Source organism: Hyperolius riggenbachi, chromosome 11, assembly GCF_040937935.1.
Source record: "Hyperolius riggenbachi isolate aHypRig1 chromosome 11, aHypRig1.pri, whole genome shotgun sequence".
Classification (NCBI taxonomy): domain Eukaryota; kingdom Metazoa; phylum Chordata; class Amphibia; order Anura; family Hyperoliidae; genus Hyperolius; species Hyperolius riggenbachi.
This window is the reverse complement of record NC_090656.1, coordinates 47247246-47274993: the sequence shown is the minus strand read 5'-3', so window position 1 is coordinate 47274993 and position 27748 is coordinate 47247246. Positions and strand designations below refer to the sequence as shown.

The 27748-nt window shown below is 45.8% G+C and overlaps 1 protein-coding gene and 1 long non-coding RNA gene across 9 annotated transcripts in view; one reads left to right on the top strand and one right to left on the bottom strand.

The window, feature by feature from the left end:
* The window catches only part of WWOX (WW domain containing oxidoreductase), a 1347942-nt gene that overhangs the window by 473657 nt on the left and 846537 nt on the right, over positions 1-27748 (top strand). The window lies entirely within an intron of this gene.
* LOC137537642 (uncharacterized) lies at positions 15793-26472 on the bottom strand. 2 transcript variants are annotated; one of them, XR_011024639.1, is made up of 3 exons: positions 26420-26472; positions 22055-22126; positions 15793-16014 (listed from the first exon to the last, which is right to left on the bottom strand). It is a non-coding gene; the product is annotated as an uncharacterized lncRNA (long non-coding RNA). The 2 variants fall into 2 exon arrangements; XR_011024640.1 differs by having other exon boundaries at positions 22055-22129; positions 26420-26471.

Sequence of the window (27748 nt, the reverse complement as noted above, 5' to 3'; positions counted from 1 at the left end):
AGCACCATAAAAACAATACATCCCACTGCGTCGTGTTTCTTTATTTCTTGCTTTAAATTTATAGGTCATGTCGACCAATTCTTGGCGCTTTTATTTACGGGGGAAGGCTTTGGATGCACCGCGCCATCATATTTCCAGGGCTCTTCTGCATGCATGTGGCATCTGACAGCTGCACGCCACTAAAACTGGGCCGTTTGCCTTACGTTTCATAAAAAAAAAAATTCCAGTTGTAAGGATTTTATGTTCCTTAGCTCAATCAGCCAGCGCTCCCCACCTCGCAGCCCAAAGACCCTCGCAAGACCATTTTCAGCATTTTGCTGCAATTAAACTCCTCTGGTTTTAGCCCACAGGCAATTTAGTGCCTTTTTACATATGCACATTATGAACTTTTGACCAGGAACTAGTAGTCATATATTAGAAGGCGGCTTACGAGAGTCGACTTAACAAGTTCCTTTGAGTATTCAGCCGAGTCAGTTGTGGAAAAGGGTAATTTAAACAACTTTCAGAGAGGCCATTCAGAATCTTACTTATGATCCTAAATATGTATTTTTCCTCTCCGTCTTTCTCCCGGAAGCCGGTCGCGGCGGCGCTCAGAGATGTGATTGATCTTTTATTCAGCAGCTAACGAGGGCTGTGATTCTATTAGTGCTGTACAAGGCTAGGGAGTAGTGATTTAATGAAGTGTCTAGTGAGCCAGCTTTTGGATTCATCCTGTTGCGTGTAATTTGCAGCACCCGCCGTGATCATAACCGAGAACAGGCTTGCTTTGGCCATCAGACAGGTCCTTTCTTTGTAGCTGCGCTAAGGTCAGGTGTAGGTACCTCCGCGAAGAGCCTGCCTCCCCTCCTTAGCGTCTGTAAGGATGACAGGAGCCGCAGTAAGTGCTCAGTGGTGCGGAAATATAAAGGAGCAGAGGTCTCTCTCCGATTCCCCTTCAGCTGACGCCGGAGTAGATGAACTGCCAAGCAGGACTAATAGAGTCATAATTGGCGATTAGAACTGAAACAGGGCAATAACATCTTAATACAAACTGGCGTATATTATACTTACTGTCAGTTGTATTAAGGTTCCACAGTAGCCTGCTTTAACAGCTACAGCCCTCCTTATTAATTCCCAGTTATGAGGCAATCAGTTTTAATAGGAGCTGTACAAACAAACAGCGGCCTGTCAGCCTGGCTTCTGCCTTGCAGTGACACTGCGGAGCCCTCCGCGTTTCGCTTTGGCTGTGAAAGTCGACAGATGTTTTTAATGGGAGATATTAAAATATGTTTGGCTGTGCCTGTAGCCTTGTTAACTGCTTGATCAGACAAGATGTCTGCATGGTAGATTGTTTCTGGCTTCCTTAAATATTGTTTACACATACATACTTAGGTGGACTGATTTAATCTTCCTGTGCATCCACCTACTACATCCAATTCCAAGTGTGGCAATCGATTTTCACAATACTGTTATTTTAGACATTAATCAGTTTCCAGTCCTATAACATTTCTGTAGCATAAGAGACTACCTGTATATTATATCCAAGTTACGTTAAGGCCCCTTTTACACTAGCAAGGTAAACCTGTGTTGTGTGACCCTATTTTGCCACAAGTGGCCACAAAAGCAATGGAAGTCTATGAAGACCTTCACACTTATTGTGGTCCCTTGCGGTGCGCCAAAAGTATCTGAGACGACACAAGGGCAGCAGCATGTTACTGCAAGCACTGTGCTTAACACACGGTGCTTGGGGTAAGGTAAGTCAATGGCAATGCACATACAAAGTAGCGTGGTGCGTGTGCGTGGACCAACTGGAATCCCAGTAACATAGGAGTAAGTCACTGAGTGGGGGACGGCGCTATGAATATGACCCTGTCGGCACACTCTGCGACAGGGTCATATGTTTCTCATTTTTTGGGTTGTGGTGGAATGTCACCGTAGCATTTCATCCCCACTGCAACTCAAAGAATAAGTGTAAACCTGGCCTAACCCATATTGTGCTTATCGTACAAAGATGTTTGAGAGATTGTTTCAAGATTGTGCAGTCAGATTGCATAGTGTATAGACAGTTCTGATTGCCACCTTTTTTTAAATAATATTTTATTGATAACAATGGCAGCAGGTTTTTAGTTCCCTGGCAATCAACGACCGTATGGGATTTAACAATACTGGATCTTAATACAAAGTGGTGCTCAGAAGCTCTGTTCACTAGAAAGGAATAACTAGCCACCTCTTGTCACCATTTGTTCTTGCTGTAACCATTATTTTAAAAGAAGCTTTAACCATCTCATTTTTTTATGGCAGACCACTTACAAAATCTTCCTAAAGCAGTGAGCAATGGCAAAATTGACAGATGCCTAGGAGAACTCACAGAGAAGCATGTGCTCAGTTTGATCAGCTGGTAGATTTGTAAAGGTCTGGTTTGATGGTCATGATCATGTGCTAAACTAGAAAGTCCTCACAGAAAATCAGAACCTTACAAACCTATCATTTGATCAAACTGAGGACATGCTTCTTCACGAGTTCTCCTAGGGAGGACCATCTCTATTAGTGACCACCATGGACTCCCCCCGTATAGTGGAAGTAAGGCTGATTACTACCTGCCATGAAAGATGACAATCGGCACTAAAGTTCTGTTAAAAACAGTAAAGTGATGGGGCTCAACTTTGAAATGTTGATCTTTTCAGCTGATTGCCACTTTTCTTAATGTGGCAATCACAATCGTGCTTTTTTGTTTTGTTTTTGGCCAACAGAGTCTTTGCCCCTCTATAAATAGGCCCTATTTGGAGCAGGAGCCAATTAAAGAGACTCTGAAGTCTCAAAAAACCCAGTTTTTATTTCAGATTGCTCTATAGTATTAATGTGCCACCTAAAACGCCTCATACCCACGGCTGAATACTCATTATAACCCCCAGAAATTCCCCGGGGAAGATTTGTGCAGCGCTTCTGTGGAGAGGCAGAGCTTTGGGCTGTAGCTCTGCCTCTACTCACATCCATCAGCGATGACCGCCTCCTCTTCCCGCCCCTCTCTTCTTTCACTGAGAGGGGCGACAAGAGGCGGCGATCAGCGCTGATGGACGCGAATGGAGGCAGAGCTACAGCTCAAAGCTCTGCCTCCCCTAGGCAGCAAAATCCACAACTAAAAAAGTTGTGTATTTTTGCCCAGGGATTTTGGGGGGTTATAGTGAGTATTCAGCCGTGGATATGTGGTGTTTTAGGTGGCACATTAATACTACAGTGCAATCTGAAATAAAAACTGGGATTTTTTTGAGACTTCAGAGGTTGTTTAACCTTCCAGTTTATTTTTGAGACTTTGGAGGACAACAAAGTACACAGTATAAACCTACAAAATACTAATGGGAACACACAAACTCCGTGTGGATCGTGTCCTGACCTTGAATCATACCTAAAGCTCTAGTAGTGCAAGGCAAGAAAGGATAGTGGCTTAATAATAACCAGCAAACCAATTGTAAGTCTTCGAACTACTATTGATGAAACCAGCTTCAGGACTTCATAGGAGTGGGAAAATTTGCTTGGAGTGGTGCTTTCAGTATTTGAACAAGAAGTACATGTTTAGACAAGACACAGAACATTTATATTGCACTTTTCTCCTGGTGGACTCAAAGCGCCAAAGCTGCAGCTACTAGGGCACATGCTATAGGCAGTAGCAGTGTTAGGGAATCTTGCCTAAGGTCTCCTTAATGAATAGGCACTGGCTTACTGAACAGGAAGAGCCAAGATTTGAACCCTGGTTTCCTGTGTCAGAGGCACAGCCCTTAACCAGTACACCTTCCAGCCACTAAAACAAAAGCCCTTGAAAGATGTGCTGAATCAAGAAAAAAAAAAAATAAACTCAAAATGGGAGCCAGTATTGCATAGTGTGTAATGAAAGAACGGTTCGCCGGCGAACGTGGTTCGCGCGAACGTAGGTGGTTCGCGTGCAGGTACCGCACGCGAACCTTTTGCGGAAGAAGTTCGGTTCGCCCCATAATGCACTGAGGGTCAACTTTGACCCTCTACATCACAGTCAGCAGGCCCAGTGTAGCCAATTAGGCTACACTAGCCCCTGGAGCCCCACCCCCCCTTATATAAGGCAGGCAGCGGCGGCCATTACGGCCACTCGTGTGCCTGCATTAGTGAGAGTAGGGCGAGCTGCTGCAGTCTCTCATATAGGGAAAGATTAGTTAGGCTTAACTTCTTCCTGGCTGCATACCTGTTCTGTTCAGTGAGCCCTCAGCCCACTGCATACCTGTACTGTGATCCTGCCACTGCATACCTGTTCAGTGATCCTGCCACTGCATACCTGTTCAGTGATCCTGCCACTGCATACCTGTTCTGTTCAGTGAGCCCTCAGCCCACTGCATACCTGTACTGTGATCCTGCCACTCCATACCTGTTCAGTGATCCTGCCACTGCATACCTGTTCTGTTCAGTGAGCCCTCAGCCCACTGCATACCTGTACTGTGATCCTGCCACTGCATACCTGTTCAGTGATCCTGCCACTGCATACCTGTTCAGTGATCCTGCCACTGCATACCTGTTCAGTGATCCTGCCACTGCATACCTGTTCTGTTCAGTGAGCCCTCAGCCCACTGCATACCTGTACTGTGATCCTGCCACTCCATACCTGTTCAGTGATCCTGCCACTGCATACCTGTTCTGTTCAGTGAGCCCTCAGCCCACTGCATACCTGTACTGTGATCCTGCCACTCCATACCTGTTCAGTGATCCTGCCACTGCATACCTGTTCAGTGATCCTGCCACTGCATACCTGTTCTGTGAACCCGCCACTGTATACCTGTTCTGTTCAGTGGACCCGCCACTGTATACCTGTTCTGTTCAGTGGACCCGCCACTGTATACCTGTTCTGTTCAGTGGACCCGCCACTGTATACCTGTTTAGTGAACACGCCACTGCATACCTATTGTGTTCAGTGATCCTGCCACTGCATACCTGTTCTGTGAACCCGCCACTGTATACCTGTTCTGTTCAGTGGACCCGCCACTGTATACCTGTTCTGTGAACCCGCCACTGTATACCTGTTCTGTTCAGTGGACCCGCCACTGTATACCTGTTCTGTTCAGTGGACCCACCACTGTATACCTGTTCTGTTCAGTGGACCCGCCACTGTATACCTGTTTAGTGAACACGCCACTGCATACCTATTGTGTTCAGTGATCCTGCCACTGCATACCTGTTCTGTGAACCCGCCACTGTATACCTGTTCTGTTCAGTGGACCCGCCACTGTATACCTGTTCTGTGAACCCGCCACTGTATACCTGTTCTGTTCAGTGGACCCGCCACTGTATACCTGTTCTGTTCAGTGGACCCGCCACTGTATACCTGTTCTGTTCAGTGGACCCGCCACTGTATACCTGTTCTGTTCAGTGGACCCGCCACTGTATACCTGTTCTGTTCAGTGGACCCGCCACTGTATACCTGTTCTGTTCAGTGGACCCGCCACTGTATACCTGTTCTGTGAACCCGCCACTGTATACCTGTTCTGTTCAGTGGACCCGCCACTGTATACCTGTTTAGTGAACACGCCACTGCATACCTATTGTGTTCAGTGATCCTGCCACTGCATACCTGTTCTGTGAACCCGCCACTGTATACCTGTTCTGTTCAGTGGACCCGCCACTGTATACCTGTTCTGTTCAGTGGACCCGCCACTGTATACCTGTTCTGTTCAGTGGACCCGCCACTGTATACCTGTTCTGTTCAGTGGACCCGCCACTGTATACCTGTTCTGTTCAGTGGACCCGCCACTGTATACCTGTTTAGTGAACACGCCACTGCATACCTATTGTGTTTAGTGATCCTGCCACTGCATACCTGTTCTGTGAACCCGCCACTGTATACCTGTTCTGTTCAGTGGACCCGCCACTGTATACCTGTTCTGTTCAGTGGACCCGCCACTGTATACCTGTTCTGTTCAGTGGACCCGCCACTGTATACCTGTTCTGTTCAGTGGACCCGCCACTGTATACCTGTTCTGTTCAGTGGACCCGCCACTGTATACCTGTTTAGTGAACACGCCACTGCATACCTATTGTGTTCAGTGATCCTGCCACTGCATACCTGTTCTGTGAACCCGCCACTGTATACCTGTTCTGTTCAGTGGACCCGCCACTGTATACCTGTTCTGTTCAGTGGACCCGCCACTGTATACCTGTTCTGTTCAGTGGACCCGCCACTGTATACCTGTTCTGTTCAGTGGACCCGCCACTGTATACCTGTTCTGTGAACCCGCCACTGTATACCTGTTCTGTTCAGTGGACCCGCCACTGTATACCTGTTTAGTGAACACGCCACTGCATACCTATTGTGTTCAGTGATCCTGCCACTGCATACCTGTTCTGTGAACCCGCCACTGTATACCTGTTCTGTTCAGTGAACCCACCGCATCAGTGCGCATACCTGTGCAGTTAAGTGAACCCACCTACCTACGTTAAGTGCACGCAGTGTGATATACCACTCCGTGCATACCCAATATGGACAAAACAGGTAGAGGAAGAGGAAGAGGTAGTGGCAGAGGCAGAGGAAGGCCACCCGGCAGGTTTGCGCGAGGTCGTGTAAATGTAATTTCGTGTGGACCTGGCCCACAGTACAGTGCTCGGAAGAAGGCACGTCCCATCACCTCCCAAGATTGTCAGGACGTGGTTGAGTATTTAGCGACACAGAACACCTCATCTTGCTCAGCCACCAGCGCTACTACTAGCACCACTTCCGCTGCATTTGACACTTCGCAAGAATTATTTAGTGTTGAAATCACTGATGCACAGCCATTGTTGTTACAGCCAGATGAATTTTCACCAGCTAATATGTCTGAGTTACGCGGCAACACTATGGATGTAACGTGTCAGGAGGATGAAGGACCTACTGATGGTGCAAGTTTGGATTTGTCTGAGGCAAGCGAAGCTGGGCAGGATGACTACGATGATGACGGTAATAGGGATCCTCTGTATGTTCCCAATAGAGGAGATGAAGAGGGGGACAGTTCAGAGGGGGAGTCAGAGAGTAGTAGGAGGAGAGAAGTTGCTGAAAGAAGCTGGGGCAGCTCTTCGTCAGAAACAGCTGGTGGCAGAGTCCGGCACCATGTATCGCCACCTATGTACAGCCAGCCAACTTGCCCTTCAGCATCAGCTGCTGAGGTCCCCATAGTGCCCACATCCCAGGGTGGCTCAGCGGTGTGGAAATTTTTTAATGTGTGTGCCTCAGATCGGACCAAAGCCATCTGTTCGCTCTGCCAACAAAAATTGAGCCGTGGAAAGGCCAACACTCACGTAGGGACAAGTGCCTTACGAAGGCACCTGGAGAAAAGGCACAAACAGCAATGGGATGGCCACCTGAGCAAAAGCAGCAGCAGCACACAAAAGAAAAGTCACCCTCCTTCTCCTCTTCCTCCTTCAGGTGCATCATCTGCTTCTGCCGCTTTCTCCCTTGCACCTTCACAGGCACCCTCCTCCACTCCGCCTCTGCCCTTGAGCGGTTCCTGCTCCTCTGCCCACAGCAGCAGTCAGGTGTCCGTGAAGGAAATGTTTGAGCGGAAGAAGCCACTTTTGGCCAGTCACCCCCTTGCCCGGCGTCTGACAGCTGGCGTGGCGGAACTGTTAGCTCGCCAGCTGTTACCATACCGGCTGGTGGACTCTGAGGCCTTCCGTAAATTTGTGGCCATCGGAACACCGCAGTGGAAGATGCCAGGCCGCACTTATTTTTCGAGAAAGGCCATACCCCAACTGCACCGTGAAGTTGAGAGGCAAGTGGTGTCATCTCTTGCGAAGAGCGTTGGGTCAAGGGTACACCTGACCACGGATGGCTGGTCTGCCAAGCACGGGCAGGGCCGCTACATTACCTACACAGCCCATTGGGTGAACCTGGTGGTGAACGATGGCAAGCAGAAAGCGGCGGACCAAATTGTGACACCTCCACGGCTTGCAGGCAGGCCTCCTGCCACCTCCTCTCCTCCTGCTACATGCTCTTCGCTGTCCTCCTCCTCCTCCTTGGCTGAGTGGCAGTTCTCCTCTCCAGCTACACAGCCCCAGCTCCGCAGGGCCTATGCTGCATGCCAGGTACGACGGTGTCACGCCATCTTAGACATGGCTTGTCTCAAAGCGGAGAGTCACACTGGAGCAGCTCTCCTGGCTGCTCTTAAGAAACAGGTGGATGAGTGGCTGACCCCGCACCACCTGGAGATAGGCAACGTGGTGTGCGACAACGGCAGCAATCTGCTTGCCGCTTTGCATATGGGGAAGCTGACACACATACCCTGCATGGCACATGTCATGAATCTAGTGGTTCAAAGATTTGTGGCAAAGTACCCTGGCTTAGCGGATGTCCTGAAGCAGGCCAGGAAGTTCTGTGGGCATTTGAGGCGCTCTTACACAGCCATGGCACGATTTGCAGAAATTCAGCGTAAAAACAACATGCCGGTGAGACGCCTCATTTGCGATAGCCCCACTCGCTGGAACTCGACCCTGCTCATGTTCTCCCGCCTGCTAGAACAGAAGAAAGCCGTCACCCAGTACCTCTACAACTGGAGTAGAACGAAACAGTCTGGGAAGATGGGGATGTTCTGGCCCGACAACTGGACACTGATGAAAAATGCATGCAGGCTCATGCGGCCGTTTGAGGAGGTGACCAACCTGGTGAGCCGCAGTGAGGGCACCATCAGCGACTTAATTCCCTACGCGTACTTCTTGGAGCGTGCTGTGCGTAGAGTGGCGGATGAAGCTGCGAATGAGCGTGACCAGGAACCGTTACGGCAGGAACAGGCATGGGACCAATTTTCATCAGACCCAGCTGTTTCCTCAACACCTGCGGCAGCACAGAGGGGGGAGGAGGAGGAAGAAGAGAGGTCGTGTGCAGAAGACGAGTCAGACTCAGAGGATGATGAGCAAGGTGTTTCTTTGGGGGAGGAGTCGGAGGAGGAGGAGGGGACAGCGGCAGGAGAACAACCGCAGCAGGCGTCGCAGGGGGCTTGTGCTGCTCAACCTTCCCGTGGTATTGTTCGCGGCTGGGGGGAGGAGGTTGACTTACCTGACGTCACTGAGGAAGAGCAAGAGGAGATGGAGGGTACTGGATCCGACTTTGTGCAGATGTCGTCTTTTATGCTGTCCTGCCTGTTGAGGGACCCCCGTATAAAAAACCTCAAGGGGAATGAGCTGTACTGGGTGGCCACACTACTAGACCCTCGGTACAGGCACAAAGTGGCGGACCTGTTACCAACTCACCGGAAGGTGGAAAGGATGCAGCACATGCAGAACCAGCTGTCAACTATGCTTTACAATGCCTTTAAGGGTGATGTGACGGCACAACGCCAGCAAGGTACCACTGCCACTAATCCTCCTCCCGTGTCCACGCAGTCAAAGACAGGACGCTCCAGCGATCTCATGGTGATGTCGGACATGCGGACGTTCTTTAGTCCAACGCCTCGCCGTAGCCCTTCCGGATCCACCCTCCACCAACGCCTCGACCGGCAGGTAGCCGACTACCTGGCCTTAAGTGTGGATGTAGACACTGCTGTGAACAGCGATGAGGAACCCTTGAACTACTGGGTGCGCAGGCTTGACCTGTGGCCAGAGCTGTCCCAATTTGCCATCCAACTTCTCTCCTGCCCTGCCGCAAGCGTCCTCTCAGAAAGGACCTTCAGCGCAGCTGGAGGCATTGTCACAGAGAAGAGAAGTCGCCTAAGTCACAAAAGTGTTAAGTACCTCACCTTTATCAAAATGAATGAGGCATGGATCCCGGAGGGCTGCTGCCCGCCCCAAGACTAAGTCAGTCCCCGCACACACAGCATCTCTGCCTGCACGCCGTGTGACTGGCTGCCTGGCCTGCCCCAAAAAGACTAAGTCGCTCCCAGTCCCTCCACACAGCATGTCTGCCTGCAGGCCGCTTCACTACCTTCTCCGCCACCACCAACAGGGTCCGGGACTCCAGGCGGATTGCTGAATTTTTTTAGGCCGCTGCTAGCAGCGGCCGCTGTAATAATTTTTATGGTGCGTGTACATGACTGCCTAATTTTTCTGGCTGCACTGAGGGCAGCTGCAACAACAAAAGAAAAGGCATGTACATGCGCCCATTCCCCTTCGTGATCATTACCTTGCCGTGGTGAAGGGGCTTGCGTATCACAATGAAGCAATGACCGGCGCCTAGATGAGTGTCTCGGGGGGCACACAAAAGATAATAAGGTCGTTGCTTCATTGTGGTCAGACCAAATTTGATCAGCTGGACAGTCACTGTTCTGTCATTCAGCTACATCAGCCAGGCCGACCATATGGGCTGTAAAGCCACCAAAACCTGCACTCTCGCCATGGTGCGCACCAGTCCAGCACGGCCGTCACTAGTACAAACAGCTGTTTGCGGTGCGTTACACGGTGAGTTTGGTGTGCCAGTGTGAAGCAGTACCTTAATTACACTACCTGATTGATGTATACACATGCAAGATGTTTTAAAGCACTTTAGGCCTGTCATTTAGCATTCAATGTGATTTCTGCCCTTAAAACGCTGCTTTGCGTCAAATCCAGATTTTTCCCGGGGACTTTTGGCGTGTATCCCACTCTGTCATGCCCCCCTCCAGGTGTTAGACCCCTTGAAACATCTTTTCCATCACTTTTGTGGCCAGCATAATTTTTTTTTTTTTTCAAAGTTCGCATCCCCATTGAAGTCTATTGCGGTTCGCGAACTTTAACGCGAACCGAACGTTCCGCGAAAGTTCGCGAACCCGGTTCGCGAACCTAAAATCGGAGGTTCGGCCCAACTCTAATTGCTATAAGATAAAATCATGCTACAGGTCATGTTAGATTGCCAAAGGATAGTTAAGCATTATATGCATAGGTGGAGAAAAGTAAAACTACCCCCTCCCTATTGCAGCCTATAATTAAAGGACACCTGAAGAAAGAGGGATATGGAGGCTGCCATATTTATTTCCTTTCAATCAATGCAAATTGCCTGGCCTTCTGCTGATCATCTGCCTCTAATATTTTTAGCCATAGACCCTGAACAAGCAGGTGTATGAGTGAAGTCCAAATGGATTTTTCGCTGCTTGTTTCAGGTGTGTGTGATTTAGAATTCAGTGTTCCCCAACCCTGTCCTCAAGGCCCACCAACAGTACATGTTTTGTGGAAATCCACAGAGGTAGTTAATAAGCTCTGCTGAGACACTAATTACCTCACCTGTGCATGTTTGTGGTTTCCTGCAAAACATGTACTGTTGGTGGGCCTTGAGGACAGGGTTGGGGAACTCTGATTTAGATGCTATTGATGCCAAAAAGATTAGTGAGACAGACAGAAAACTGGTATTGTTTAAAGAGGAACTGTCACGAAAATCTTAAAATTTAAAACACAAATAAGAAGTACATTTCTTCCAGAGTAAAATGAGCCATACAGTACATTTATTTTCTCCTATCCTATGTTGCTGTCACTTACAGTAGGTAGTAGAAATCTGACATTACTGACAGGTTTTGGGTTAGTCCATATCTTCGTGGGGGATTCTCAGCATGGCCTTTATTCTTTATAAAGACATTCTCTAAAAATGATTAAAACAAACATGCTGCCCAACCTCCATGCTCGATGCACACTATTTCGGCAGTTGGACAGAGCAACTGCCATTCAAGTGCGTTTAAAAATAAAGAAAACCCTCAGAACCCCCTATGAGAAGATGGGCTAGTCCAAAATCTGTCGGTAATATCAGATTTCTACCACCAACTGTAAATGACAGCAACATAGGAGAAAAGAAATGTACTTCTAGTATGTGTTTTAAATTTTAGGATATTCGTGGCAGTTCCTCTTTAAAGAGCTTGGTAGGGATAATGGAGGCACTGGGCACTGTGGCAGAGGGGGCAAAATTATTTTAAAGAGAAACTCCAACCAAGAATTGAACTTAATCCCAATCAGTAGCTGATACCCCCTTTTACATGAGAAATATAATGATTTTCACAAACAGACCATCAGGGGGGCGCTGTATGACTGATATTGTGGTGAAACCCCTCCCACAAGAAGCTCTGAGTACCGTGGTACTTCTGGCAGTTTCCTGTCTGTGAACCTTGTTGCCTTGTGGGAAATAGCTGTTTACAGCTGTTTCTAACTGCCAAAACAGCATACAGCAGCTACATCACCTGCCAGCAGTAAAAATGTCACCATGTGATAAATGTCAGAATGTAAATCAGGGATGTAAAAGATTTTACAATGGGCAAACACTGACTAAATCATTTATACATAATTATTGTAAAAATGAAAGTTCCTCTTTAAGACTTTGAAATAATGCAATTTAGGGGCCCTGGAAATTAATGGTTTCAATTCAAATATATTTTTCATACATTGATTGTCTTTTATCAGGGGGTAAGTGATCCTAGAGTATCCCCTTTTTACACATTTCTAAATAATTTTGCCTCCTGGGTACCATCCACACTGCCTACAGGGATATTTGGACTCTATCAAGCCAAAGCAGGGGTTTGATCTCATAAACTTATTTTAAAAACTACTGTCATTAAGCAAAAAAAATACAGAATGCTTTAATACTCAGCTTTCTGCCTGACGATCGGACGAATACAGTCTCCACAAGTTTTCTTCTGGATTGAAATCAAACAATACGCCATATTTTTCTTTTATTTATCAAACTACAAATGTGCGTTTTCAATGAAATAAGTACATAGCTCAATTGTTATTTTTAAAAATTCCTTCATTATTTTCATTTGTGATTGCCGAACAGTTTCCGTGCATGAAAGGCATAATTTTCCCAGCGAAAGTGATGCCTGTGTAATTTTGCTGTATTGACACTTGTGTCCTCGCGTTATCTCATCATTGTATTATTGTCTACTGATGTACCATTTCATTACACTCTCTACAATAGAGCCGGAGTCTAAGCCTTTTAGCCCATAGCTCATTGCACAAAGAAACGCTGCAAATGGCTTATTGTATATGAGATGATGTGGATCAAAGCACTTGGGAATCAATAAGCAGCCAGTCCTAAGTTGCCAAAGTCTTCCTGGTCGGGCTCTTTTTAGTAAGTACGAATTCCAAAACACAATGTCAAACACACAATCAAATGAGAGTGAGGCAATAAAGCATTGTCTTGACACTTTTGTGGTTCTGTGCAACCCCTTTTAAACCTATTGACCTTTTTTTAAACGGTTTTATGAAAAGGAACGGTGAAAAAATACAACCTTTTTAACATTTCATGATACAATATTAAGTTAATGATGGGTGAGGTGCTAAAACATCCTCGTTATGGTCCCAAGGACGTTAACAAGCGGCATCCTTTGACCTCTGACCACGAGAGGTTGTTACTTTAAATTGGTACTCCGCCTTTATGAACCAGAAAAAGAAGACTCATGTATATGTACACTATACATCATTTTAAAATTACTTTAGACTTTTCTGCTGATTTTTTGGGTTTTGCAGCTGAAGGTTGAAACATCTCACCAAAAATGTTATCCCCTATCCCAATAGATGGATATACCTCCCACCTCCAACAATTTTAATAACCTCATGCTCTTGGAGTCTTTTCCTTTTGGTTTGGGACATGATGAATACCCCGCATCACGCAGTCGAATATACTCCTCTTCATACAGGCTTCAGGTCCGGCAGGCCACATGTCCCCTATGCCATCTTTCCCTCCTTGGAGTTGGGAACCGAGAGGGTGATAAACATGTCAAGCCAGAGCCATGCGACCTCCTATAGCATAGAATGAAGGATGGGATAGGTGACTTTAATTACCACCCATGCCCCGGCAGAGCAACGAGGATGTTTCACATGTGCCTTTCCCTCTCCCAGAAGACACTTCCTCTACAGAAGTCTTGGCTGCTATGGCACAGAAATCTGCTTTCAGAAGGATGGTTAAAGGATATACTCGGCTGGGATTAGCAAGTGTTGTTGGATTTATTTTGAAAGAATGAAACTCATTTCCCAACTTTTTGAGATAAGAATGGTGGGCTCTTTAACTTATTCTCCTGCTACACAGTTAGTCACAACCCTGCCACATGCTTAGTCATACATACCACAAAGTGTTTATAAGCAAAAGACATAGAGTTTGATTCACAAAAGCGTGCTAACAGTTAGCACGCTGGGGAAAAGCCCCTTATCACGCCTGAACTCAGTTTAGGCGTGATAAGTTTAGGCGTGATAACTATAGCACCAACTGGGTTAGCGCCGCAGTGCACAGCTGATCAAAAGTTTTGCACTAGCAAATTCTGGTGCGCGCAGAACGCCACATAGAGTTTAAGGGTGCTGCTTTGCGCGCAGGACTTTGCGCACGATCTAAACTTATCACGCCTAAACTTATCACGCCTAAACTTATCACGCAATGCAATGGTTGCAATGATTATCACGCCTAAAGTCTTTTAGGCGTGATAACTGGGTTATTACCGCTTTGTGAATCAAGCTCATAGTTTTATATGTTTTGCTATCATCATTAGCTTTCCTTCATATTAACATTTTAAAATGGTATATCAATTCAACAAAAACATATGTTTACATAAATCTCTCCTGAAAGAAGGACAAATAAAGGAGAACAGAGGTTTCCCAAAGAGGGGCTGTCCCAACAAAAGGGATGTTTGGAAGCTATAGACAAGAGACTTACTGTATATACTCGCGTATAAGCCTAATTTTTCAGCATAAAAATGTGCTGAAAAGTTACCACCTCAGCTTATATGTGAGTCAGCAGAGCAAAACAAATGGTGGAGCAGGTTTTGTTACTGGCAGAGGAGCATAAGTATTGTGCACTAGCGATCCTCCTCTCACCAGCTTGCGCCCTGCTTGTGTCCACGCCCTCCATTTCCGTAACATGGTGTGCAGAGTGTGCTGCTCAAGACTACCTGTGTCCCCTGGCTTGTGGAGCGGAGCTTGCAAGCAACGTGTCAATGGTGCAATGATCGGGGATTCTTCCTGTGTGGCAATTGCTTTGTCTCATATCTGACTCCATCTAGTAGCTTCTTGAGTCACAGCTGTATGACCCTGGGGCACATCTGGCTATGGGGAAGGGGGCTGACTTGTACTGGGGGAACATCTGGCTACTGTGGAGGGGGCTATATTGGGGAGGGGGATTATATGCAAGTCAATCACTTTTTCCTGGTTTCTGGGGGAAAAGGGGGTACCTCATCTTATACATGGGTCGGCTTATATGCGAGTATATACGGGTACATTTCTGGCCTTCTACTTGATTACTGTTGAACAAAGAAAAAAACAAAAGACAGAAACATTATCAGTAAAGATCCTAATGCATTATTGACTCGTCCCCCCCGGCAATCTTCATTGTTTAAAAGGAAAGAAACATGTCAGCCTCCATATCTATCTCACCTCGGGATGGAATCCGCAATGCCAGTGGCCAGCGCTAGTCTTGCTGGGTAACGGACGTGTTGTCTGTGGCTACTTCTGTAACTCTCCTGTTTATAAAACTCCTGCCTGTTACTAGGCCGCTCTAATGAGGCCACTTTCAACTGTGGTGTTTCACTTTAAAATATGCATCCAGCCAGCTTTTCCCTGTAGCACAATACTACATAAAATAAATAACTCGGAAGATGTATAGAAATGTCTGATAGGGCTTTGTTAGCTACATAGAAGAAAAGAAAAACTGTCTTCTGCTTGTTTGATCACATTATTGGCCAGTTACACTTATATATTTGTCTGTAGCATTAATAATGCATGCATTGCAAATCTCTGTCCATTAAGGGCTTTGATCCCCGCGCTTTTCAATTCGTATTGTTAAACAAGCGAGCGGCTGGGAACGCGGCAGCAGGCGGCGCATCAGCTGCCACCCATCTCCCTTAATGAAATCCCTATTTTAATACACAATAAAAAAAAAAATCAAGACAAGCGCACTGTAGTTTGCAGGTAATTGAATGTATCGGGGTAGATTAAAACAAAATGCAAAGACTTTTCCTCTGTGCAGAGATCAAAGGCATTAATTTCATTGTTCTACTTTGCTGTTTATGGACTTCAAAAAGATGGTACGACTCGAAACGCTTTTAATGTCATCCGCAGAGCTGCTTTGAAAAGCAAGGAGAATGTCTTCATTAACGAAAGCCGATTCTTAGAGTTCAGCTTCAGTTTGTAAAAGAAAATAGTCAAAATTAAAAACAATCATGGTCTCCTCTAATTACCGATGTGTTTGTGTAGGCATATATATATGTCAAATATGTATATATGCAGGTTTATAGTGAAAATAAGAGATCTCCGGCTCCGCATACACAATGCCTCAATAGCTTCCACTTAAAGGAAGGTTCGTCAGGTCCACATGTCCATAAATAGCTTGGAAACTCCAGCCAGCATCAAGGCCAATCTCATGCTAGGGTCCCTGTGCAGACATTGGACACTTTCACATCCTGTTCAAACAGTGAGGATAGCCTGGCGAACACATATCTGGACAAGTAGGTCTTAAAAATGAATGTTCGAGGCTGTTTTGAAGGGCATTGCCTGGGGCAATGACATCACAGGGGGTGCTGTTACTATGACACAGGACACCTATAAGCAGGAAGAAGGATGGACATTGCGTGGATCCTGAGAGGTGAGTGTTAACTTCTGCTGTGCACACCACCCACTGCTGCACCCACCTGCCTTAAACACCAGCCGCTGTGTCCCACTCCCTTGCGCTCACCCACCTGTCCCTCTGGCTACCCGACAATGGGGCTCTTAGGATACCTAAATGGGGAGGTCTCTCTGGCTACCAAAAGGGGGAGAATATCCCTGGCTATCAACATGGTGAGTCTCTCTGGCTATCAAAAGGGGGAGGGGGGACCTCTGAGAACCTAAATGGGGGGAGCTCTCTGGCTACATAATGGGGGTGCTCTGGCTGCCTAAGTGGGGGGGGGGGCACTCTGGCTACATAAATGAGGGCTCTTTGGTCACCTCAACAGGTGGGGCTCTCTGGCTACTGGGGTGCAAGAGTGTGCCTGAGTCTATGGGGTGGTGCAATTGATATATCCTCACCCTGGGAGATCTAAGGCTTAAAAACTGCCCTGGCTATGCAACTATACAAGGGTTATCCACTCACAGTAGTGCATTGCAATGTGGCATAATGGCCGCTCTGTAGTGTGGCACCGCCCTGCAATGCATCACCAATGTGGCGTTCACAGAACGGTGGGTGGGTTGCGCTGCAACAAAGTGCAGCATGGTAATGCACTGCAAAAAAAACTCACACATTACTGGTTACCAGGGATGGTCGGAAATGCCAATTTCCAATTCCGCGGAAAATCCGCATTCCGTCATTGCCAATTACTGCTACTGCTACCGATTCCGCTACCAATTTCCGCATCCCGATACGGATTTCCGCCGGATTTTGTCAAAAACTATAAGGTCTTTTTGAAAACTTTTTTTTCATCTTGTTCACAAGATTCTGTTTAATAAACCCTGAAAATTTGGTGTTTTTAGGATTTATGGGGGCTTTGCTATTAACCGCTAAAGTCGGTGGATTTTTACTGTAATGTAAAATGCAGAAAATCCGCTTTATCTGGTATGCGGTAATTCTAAGCCAATCAGAAGACGCAGAATGAAAAAACTAATCAGAGAATGCGGAAATTTCCGCCTAAATCCCCATTCTCTGATTGGTTTATTCATTCTGAGTCTTCTGATTGGCTTAAAATTACTGCATATCGGATAATGCGGATTTTCTGCATTTTACATTACAGTAAAAATCTGCCAACTTTAGCGGTTAATAGCAAAACCCCCATAGGTCCTAGACACTCCAAATTTTCAGGGTTTATTAACCCCCCTGGCGGTTTGAAAAATTCCGCCAGGGGGCAGCGCAGCAGTTTTATTTATTTATTTATTTTTATTTATTTTTTTAAATCATGTAGCGAGCCCAGGGCTCGCTACATGATAGCCGCTGCTCAGCAGCATCCCCCCGCCCGCTTCGATCAGGAAATCCCGTTCAAAGAACGGGATTTCCTGGAGGGCTTCCCCTGTCGCCATGGCGATGGGGCGGGATGGCGTCAGCGACGTCGGGACGTCATTGGGAGTCCCGATCCACCCCTCGGCGCTGCCTGGCACTGATTGGCCAGGCAGCGCACGGGGTCTGGGGGGGGGGCGCGCGCCGCAACGGATAGCGGCGATCGGGCACGGGCCGGCGGCGATCAGTGTGCTGGCGCAGCTAGCAAAGTGCTAGCTGCGTCCAGCAAAAAAAAAATTATGTAAATCGGCCCAGCAGGGCCTGAGCGGCACCCTCCGGCGGCTTACCCCGTGTCACACACAGGGTTACCGCTAAGGAGGTTAAACAGAATCTTGTGAACAAGATGAAAAAAAAAGTTTTAAAAAAGACCTTCTAGTTTTTGAGAAAATCGATGTTAAAGTCGGTGGAAATTTCCGCGATTAATCCGCCTACTGCACTTGTATTACCGATTTCCGCATTCCGATGCGGAAATGCAATTTCCGATCAGAAATGCGGAAGTTGCCAATCCGCAGAATCCGAATGAGCATCCCTATTGGTTACAGTAGTATACTTTTCATTTACTGTAGGCTACACTGTATGTGTTGCAATGCGCAAATCATCTACGGCACTGCTTTCCCGATCCGTTGCAGTCCTGCTATCCCAGGGTATGCAACACTAGCTGTGAACGTGGCCTAACAGCCACTTGCTTTTACCTGTCAAATAAAGTATGTAATTTAACTTGCAATATGCTGGTAATTGTTTATCAGCATTAACAAGAGGATATAGTATGTCTAAAATAAGATATAAAAAAAATGTTCTCCTGAGTTATTTAATGAGAACTGCTTTTACTTTCCGGATGACCCTTGTATCTGGGTGTTTCCCTGTGAGCCACTACACTACTGCAGCCAAAAAGACCAGCAGGTCTGCCAGGTAACTGATATTACTTAAAAGGAAATAAATATGGCAGCCTACATATTCTTCTCACTCTAATTGTCCTTTAATGCTTGCTTATGTAAAGCCAAACACTTGTGCATATTGCTGGAGGTGCCCAGTATACAGGTATCATGTTCTGTATTCTTTACTTCTAAGTCACTATAAATAAATAGAGGTCTTATCTTTTCAGATGATTCACACCAAATTAATGGCAAATAAGTTTTTATTGATAACGGTTAAACTGTAGGCAATGCGTTTCACAGGTCCATTATACACATACACTGGGCGCCTCCCACAACCCTAATTGTTTTTCCCCCAATAAATCTTTGTTGAACAAGCTTGATAGTTAAACGACAAAATGCTTTATTCAGGATGTAGAGTTCCCTGATAAAACAAGTAAATGTAGTTTAGACAGGAGAATTATAGTTTAGACAGGAGACTTGGGTATGCCAAATACAGTATATTGTGAAAAAAATACGATCTAGTTGGCAATTTCAGTTCATCTCTAATAACAATGTATTCTAGGAGAAGAGATCTCCTTAGGTCTGCAATCCCCCCTAACACCCCCACCCCCACCCCCATGGAACTTGGATAATTTTATAATTGGAAGTGGCCATTCACAAACAATGGGATTGGCCTTTGGAGATGTAAACAAAGGTGCTTATTGCGAGGAGAACGCCAGAGCATACCACTAAGGCTGCATCTGAAATGACCACCAGTCACCAGCTTCCTGTTTGCATGATAAGTAGTAGCAGATTTGCATATGATTTGCATCTGAATTGAATGCGAAGTGTGTAGAAAGTCTATATAGGTGCTACACACTGAGCTGGTGGTCATTTCAGATGCAGCCTTAGTGGTATGCGCTGGCGTTCTCCTCGCTGTTCTACCAAATGTAAGTTGCACATTTTTTTCTGCTTAGCTGCTCCCGAGGTTTTAAATTTAGGTTAGGTCACTTGCTCGGAGGTCTGCCTCACCGTGGCGCAAGTGTCTAGTATTAATATACTTTGCATGCAAACCATATTGGAAGCTAAAGTACCTCCTAGTTTAATAAATGTTAGCACTTGTCTAGGATGCAGAGCATGCATTTTTCAGTCTGGCAGAGGCGGTGTATGCCTGTGCGATTAACCATTCAATTGCAACATGTGTTTAGGGATGCGCAGCCTTTCCCCCCCACCTTTCCTTAAAGAACAAGCGACACCCATGCTAACCTAGAAATAAAAAACACATATATAAGTAGATAAATACTACTTCTACTTACATAACAGATGTATTGTGCTATCCACGTAATGATTCCTGTGAATTTTACAAAGGAAAAGCAGAAAATCCTATTCTAGGCAGTGGCCATTTTGCCAAGCTAATGCTGACATCATATTCTCCCTGACTCTTGTCCCCCCCCCTTCTCTTGCTCATTGTGTATTTATTAGCTGCCCTCCTCCCAGAGTCTTTTTTATTTACACATCCAATCACTGAGTCACCTCAGCCTTGCTTGTAAACACAAGTGATCAGCTAGGCAGGGAAATAAATGGAAGAGGAGGAATATATTATAGATAAAAAGAACTCCCAGCATTCAAAAGAACTCCCAGCATTCAAAAGAACTCCCAGCATTCAACTTTTTGGCACTGTTTGGCACTAGGGCCAGTGCTCCTAAAGTATGTAATAACTCCAAACCATAACAGCAGAAAAAAGTTTTGCATGCAGGATTAGAATCTTTATCACTTAATACACTCAGACCAGTTGCTGTTGAAATTTGATTTTTATGGTGACAATACCGCTTTAAAGGTGCTTATTGGCTAATAGTACTCGCCAAGTAGAGCATGGGCCAAGTCAGTGGCATTTTAGGCAAAGTCAAGTCTGCATTTTTTTACTCTAATTTTTGCTGTAAACTGTTTTCCACATCTCCTCATGTTCATCTCTAATATCCATTCCCCTTGCAGAGTTTACAATCCAGTAATTCATTGATGCAATTTCCCTGTAATATAATTACTGCAAAGTTGCATACTGTTTATAGGTGTGACAGGTATAATAGTGATTACAATGGCATCTAATTGGAATGTGTTCTGTCCCAAGATCCTTTGAGCAGTTCTAATTAACACATTTTGTTCAGAGCTTACTGAGCCGAAAAGTAAATAGTTGGTTATAGAAGCACTCACAATAATTCCTCAGTGTGCAGCATAATGAACTCTATGGTGCTAAAACCAGGAAAATATAGAAACTTGGATGACTGCTCCTCAGCAAGTTTTCAGGTTTAAACATTGTTCAGCCATGTGTTTTTACCAAATTGTGGAATATCAATTCCCTGGTGGAATTGGGAGTCTGCCATTGAGTGAATCTAGCTTACCTAAAAATGACTTCTCTTCTACAGATGTACAGAGCCAGAGCCCACAGGGAACCAATGCTGGACAGTGCCTATCCTGCAGGGTCTTGTGACCAGTGATGTCACTTCCTCTATGCTGTTCTGAGTTTTTCAGGAGACTCAGCACAGCTTTCCTGCAGGCTCTGTGTCTGTACATGCAGACCCTTTGATTTGAGTGGTCGTCACACTGATCTTATTTTCTTGGCGGTCACAAAGTGAAGGAAAGCAAACCAATAACAAGGGAAGTGAAGCTGCGAAGGGCAGACTGGGCCTCCCTTTTCTTTGGCTTCATATCACCAACTATGGTTACAGTGGTTAATGCTATGCCCCAGCAAGGAAGGAATCCTTGCCCAGATACTATCTACAGGAGCACTGTATTTTTTTTCCTTGCATTTTCTTGGGTTTCCTCCAAGCACACCAGTTTACGCCAACACCCCAGAACAATAATAGGGTCAAACACTGAATTATCTCTAGACTGTGGCAGGTACATTTGATAGCAAGCCTCTGTGAGGGACAGGAGCTTACTATGAAATATGTTAGCACTATATACATGCATAAGTCAGTGTTTCTCAAACCTGTCCTCGTGACTCCCCAGCGGTGCATGGTTTGCAGGCAACCTCACCTATGCACAGGTGGGGTAATTAGTGTCTGAGCTACATAGAATCCACCTAGCTGAGACACTAATTACCCCACCTGTGCATAGGTGAGGTTGCTTGCAAAACATGCACCGTTGGGGAGTTACGGGAACAGGTTTCAGAAACACTGGCATAAGTAATGGCCATAAATAATAATCAAATAATTAGACTCCTGAGCTGATTGTGGGATGCTCTCATCTGAAGCTTAAAATGCATCTTTCACTTGAGCAGACTGTTTCATATAAAACAGAACAGCCTAGATTCACATTGCTATATGACCTGAGCAGAAATGTTTACCTGATCAGGAGAAAGACCAACTTCCTGTTTGCAGCAGTTTAGTCTTTTTCTCCAGGGAAATTGATCTTCCTTCTGCTGACAATAAAGTGAAAAGAAAGCATTTGTAAGTAAAGGTGCGTCCACACACATGATTGTCCCCGGTGGAGATCAGGGGACCGTTCTGAAGCTCTGTTCCTATCTGCAGCCTGATCGCGTGTGGCCAGCGGGAGCGGACCATGTAGTGTCCATTTCGATGGTCCACGATGTTCCAGCTGGAGCTTGGGGCAGATGCATTGCCACCATAGATTGTATGGGGAGCGCATCCATCCATCCAGGATTACCGGAGACGGCACAGAAGTGGGGCTCCTAAATATAAAATAGGAGCTGTTCATTGTCAGTTCTGCTATGCAGTAAAACTGAAGTCTTAAAGAGAAACTGTGACCAAGAATTAAACTTCATCCCAATCACTAGCTGATACCCCCTTTTACATGAGAAATCTATTCATTTTCACGAACGGATCATCAGGGGGCTCTGTATGGCTAATATTGTGGTGAAACCCCTCCCACAAGAAACTGTGAGGACCATGGTCCTGGCAGTTTCCTGTCTTTGAACCTTGTTGCATTGTGGGAAATGGCTGTTTACAGCTGTTTCTCACTGCCAGAAAAGCAAGCAGCAGCTACTTCCAGTGACGTCACCTGCCAGCAGTAAAAATGTGTGATAAATGTCAGAATGTAAATCAGGGAGAGGAAAGATTTTACAATGGGCAAACACTGACTAAATCATTTATACATAATTATTGTAAAAATGAAGCACTTTTTGTATTACATTATTTTCACTGGAGTTCCTCTTTAAGCTTGGTTCACACATAAATATGCACATTTCCAGTCCGGTCCAGTACTGTCAGTTTTGCACTAATATTGCATCCGTTTTCTATCAGTTTTACCTGACTTGGAAATGTACACCCATAGAAACCCATACAAAACTGACTGACAGAATTAGACCATAAATGTACAGATTTCCAGTATGTGTGAAAACAGCCATAGAAACACATGCCAAACTGATGCCAACTGTCAATAACTGACAGCTCAAGACTGGACACCTTTTTATGTGTGAACCAAGCCTTGTCAATTGGGAACACAGCCTTACTCGTGTTAAACCTCAAATGCTAGCAGTCAGAATTGAATGTACACATACAGACACTGTCGCAGTAGCTGCTTCTGCCCTTTCTTTTCACTGTTACCCGAACTTAGGGCTCTTTTCCACCATGAAATGCGATTACTAAGGGCCTTTTTCCACTAGCTTGCGATTTGCTTCTGATTGCAAATTGCAAGGTACATTAAACTAATGGAAACTGCAGCAGCAATTTCCATTAGTGCGATCCGATTGCAATGCGATTTTGGTCAAAGCGCAATCGTCGTCCTGCCACGTTTTGTATGCGATTGAGCTGTACTATAATGAGTATAGTAGCTCAATCGCAATCGCATGGTGGAAATTGAAACGCGATCGGGATCGCAATCGCGATCGCATTTCATAGTGGAAAAGAGCCCTTACTGTTCACTGTTACCTGAAACCATTTCTTTGAGTACCAGTTTAGCTTGCTTTTGTACTGCTGTTATATGTCTGCTGCCTGCCCTGATCCTGTCTGGATTTGGGCACATGCTGCTGTTCTGGGACTGTGATGTTCTCGAAAACCAGGTCAGTTTTTAGATTTGGCTGAGCACCCCGCAGTCTTCACTGGCCAGCTGACAACTGTGACATGCACTATTGCACTCCACCAGTGTCTGTCTGTAGGCTTAGTTGGAGGTCGAAAACAAAGTGATAAATCTGGATTTGAGCTGCAGAGATGGGTAAAGTAAGAATATACCAATTTATACAGATAATTAGAAGAAACAATTGTTGTTCATACTGACAGTAGATTTAAAAAAATATATATATAATTTTTTTTGTTTTTTGCAGAAAATGTAAATCTTCATCTCAAATGCATCCATCTTCTAATGTTCCCAGAGAAATCATATTCACTTTGGCAACTATGGTTTTTCCGAGCTTTTAGGTCTTTTTTTCAGATTTACTGGGAGTTCCTGTTCAATAACAGCACTTAATGATGAATATATTATATGCTACAGAAACACTAAGCTGTAACCGCTTAGCCATGTCATAGCAATTTCAAAATTACAGTGTTGCTCCACAGTGTTCGCTGGAGAATACCACTTGGCTGGCTGAGGTGCACAGTAGAACCGTCTTAATTTCCCAGGAAAGATTACAGCATAGCTTAACCCTCTGGGGATCGGCTGCCTAACCCCCCGTAAGGACCAGGGCATTTTACTTGCGGGGGGGCGCATTTGGGGGGTCAGGCAGCCGGATCCCCAGTATAGTTAGCTAGGCATTAGTGACCCCAGTGTAGTAAGGTGTCCCCCGTATTGCCAGCAGCCTTCACTCACCTTCCTGGGTCCTGCGATGAGCAGCTCTAGCCCCCTCCAATCTGGCCGGCATCCCCGCTTGCACTGACTCTTAAGTTCCAGGTGGCGGCTTGATGACGTCATCAAGCCGGGACCCGACACTTAAGGTAGAGCGGATGCATGCGGTGATCGCCGGGGATGGTGAGTCCCGTCTTCTACTTCCCCCTCCTACCGCCGCTGCACAATAGTGATCACTACGATTGGCCGGCAATTTTAGTGATTGTGATCAGGAGCCAATTTCGATGGCTCCTTATCACTGAGGGGAGATGTCAGCTGTCAAATTCCAGCTTAATCTCCCCCGTCGGATGTGCACTATCACGTCGGGAGTGGAAGAAGCAAGTGGCGTAAATTCTACGCCGTGTCAGAGTTAGACAGCTACATAAAGACAGCTTATAAAGAGGAGGGTGAGCTCCATGTCATTGACGTTAGGGCAAGTGATATCACCCAATGCAATGAACCATTGGGGCTGGGAAGGATCAGGAGAGGAGCCCCACACTAACTGCTACTTTTTTTGCCAACACCACCTTTCATGGGGGGCACCCATTCTTTATTATTATTATTTTTACACATGGTAAGGAACCATTGGACACATCACATTACGCAACTGCTGCTCAGTTATTTGAAATATTATGTGAGTAACCTACCCAGTGATATTATGGTGCCTCATCTCAATGGAGAAGCACACCGCTGATTAATGTAGCCAGATATGGCTTCTGATGCGCAGAAGACCGTGGAAGATGTTTCCTGCTCATAATGGCTGCTTGCCTGGTGGGCAGTATGCCTTTATCTGTATGATGTGGCCTTAGTAGTCAGCCTAATAAATCAGCCTCCCAGATCATCAGACAAGGTCCATCTTGGTTTGGTTTTATGAGTAGCACTAGGGAAATTCTGCATATAACTAACAGGTCTTTATGCAAATGGAGCTTCATGTTTATCAAGCACTCTTGTAAATCAACTTCAAAAATCACCTTTTTAAATTTAATGATTTTTTTGCCTGTTTCTTATCATTACAGCAGGATTGTGCAATGATTGCAATGTTCTTGGGTACCCTGAGTTCTTTAAAGGGAGCCAGAGAGGAATGCTTTGGGAAAATAGAAAAAAGATTTTATACATACCTGGGGCTTCTTCCAGCCCCATAAGCCTGGATCGCTCCCACTCCGCCATCCTCCACTTCCTGGATCCGCCGGTACCGGGCCCGTCACTTCCGGCGGACGCGGCCAATTGTCCGCATCACAGGGGCTCCCTCGATACATGTACGCATGCGGCTGCGCAGTAGGCAGCCACACGCATAACTGTATGGATGGAGCCCCCTGTGATGCAGAGAATTGGTCGCGTCCGCCAGCCGACTGGCGGTAATGATGGGACCCGGTACCGGCGGATCCAGGCAGCTGAGGACGGCGGCGTGGGAGCGATCCGTGCGTATGGGGCTGGAGGAAGCCCCAGGTATGTATAAAACCTTTTATTGATCCTCTCTGGTTCCCTTTAAGAGAGAGATATTTCACCCTTGAAAAGTAGAGTTCTTTTTTAGTCTTTTTTAGATGACTGACTTTACCCATAGAAATTATAGCTACGGGGCATAAAATTTACAAAGAAAATAAATCTCTTCCAACCGCCATCTAATTTTATTAACTACTTTTAAATCTATATGTGTGTAATATTACAATTTGATATTTAGCCATGAAGGGAAACATACGAATGTGTCCTTTCAATGCATTGGATTTCTCCCACGTCATAACGGAGATACAATGTTTTACTGGACGGCCTCTGGAAAGGTCACCGCGAGGCCTCGGCTAAGTTTTGGTTAGATTTAATTACACAGATTTGTTTGTTAGGAAATCTTTCCCTTGGACCGAGCACACTGTTGTCCCTCCAGAAATGATAAGGGCTGAAATGTGCTTATTATTCTAGACATTTGTTTTCATCCACTCACAATTTTGAAAGATGTTCATATTACAATCAGTCCAGCCTCCTGGAAGTTGGGGGTTACCAAGTGTACTGGTCATATAGGAGATGCTGTTATCTGCTGTTATAGTTGATCATGGTTCATGGGGATTATTTTTTTTACAGAGATCTAACATATTTCAAAGTGCCACAAAGAGGACACCTAGAGGTTCTGTTAAACTAGTCATTAACCACTGGAGGACCGTAGGCGTACACCCCCCCTAGTGACCAGGCTATGTTTTACAATTTAGGCCACTGCAGCTTTAAGGGCTCTCTGCAGGGCCATACAACTCAGCACACAAGTAATCCCCCCCTCCCCTTTTCAGAAAGCTCTGTTGGTGGGCTCTGATTGGTGGTGCAATGTTTGTTTTTATTTTACTATTTATATGTTTATTTTTTGAATAAATGTAGCTATTTGTTTAATTATTTTCCCCTCCCTCCCCCAGCCTGCCAATGACGGCGATCGCGGCTGTCATAGGCTTCAGCTTATGACAGCGGATCACTTCTCGGCCTCCCAGGGGGACAGCCATGTCACACGGCTGTCCCCAGTACAGCGCTGCCATAGTTCGCAGCGATGTACAGTGTAAATAGACGGCGGTTACACCATCTAACAGTCTCCTAGCGGCGATCGCCTCTGGGAGACTGATGACAGAGCGGAGCTCCGTCATTCAAGTGGAGAGGCACGCACATCGGCGCGTGCAAACTCCTGCAAAACATGCCCCCAGGACTTGATGCCAGTCGGCGTTAGGTGGTCCTGGGGAAGCCACCTCGTTCACACCAATTAACGTGTGACGCGGTTGTTTAGAGGTTAAAGTCAATCGATCACAAAGAAGTCTGCTGGTAAAATAATACTTTGAATACACTGTGATCTACATGCAAACAGTACATCTCAACAGTAAAAAGCTGCTCTTGGACTTCTGTTAGGTGTCTTTTTTTCTTTTGTTGAATTTTTCTCTTGTTGAATTTATCTCTCTCTGCCATGATATACAAACCTGAAGTGAAAATAAATTTGAGATAATGAATTGTATGTGTAGTACAGCTAAGAAATAGAACATTAGTAGCAGAGATATGAGTCTAATATTGTTTTCCAGTACAGGAAGAGTTAAGAAACTTCACTTGTTATCTATGCAAAAGTGCTTCTCTGAGGAATACAGTCCTGTTTTCTGAAGCACTTACAACCAAGAAACAGTGGCCCTGTAACAGTCACGGGGGATGCAGCTGCGGGCAGTCAGGATACCCCCGCAGCTGCTACATTTTCCCCGTCGGGTGCTTCCTCTGTCCCCTCGGCGTCTAGCACGCCGAGGAGAGGTTTGTTTGT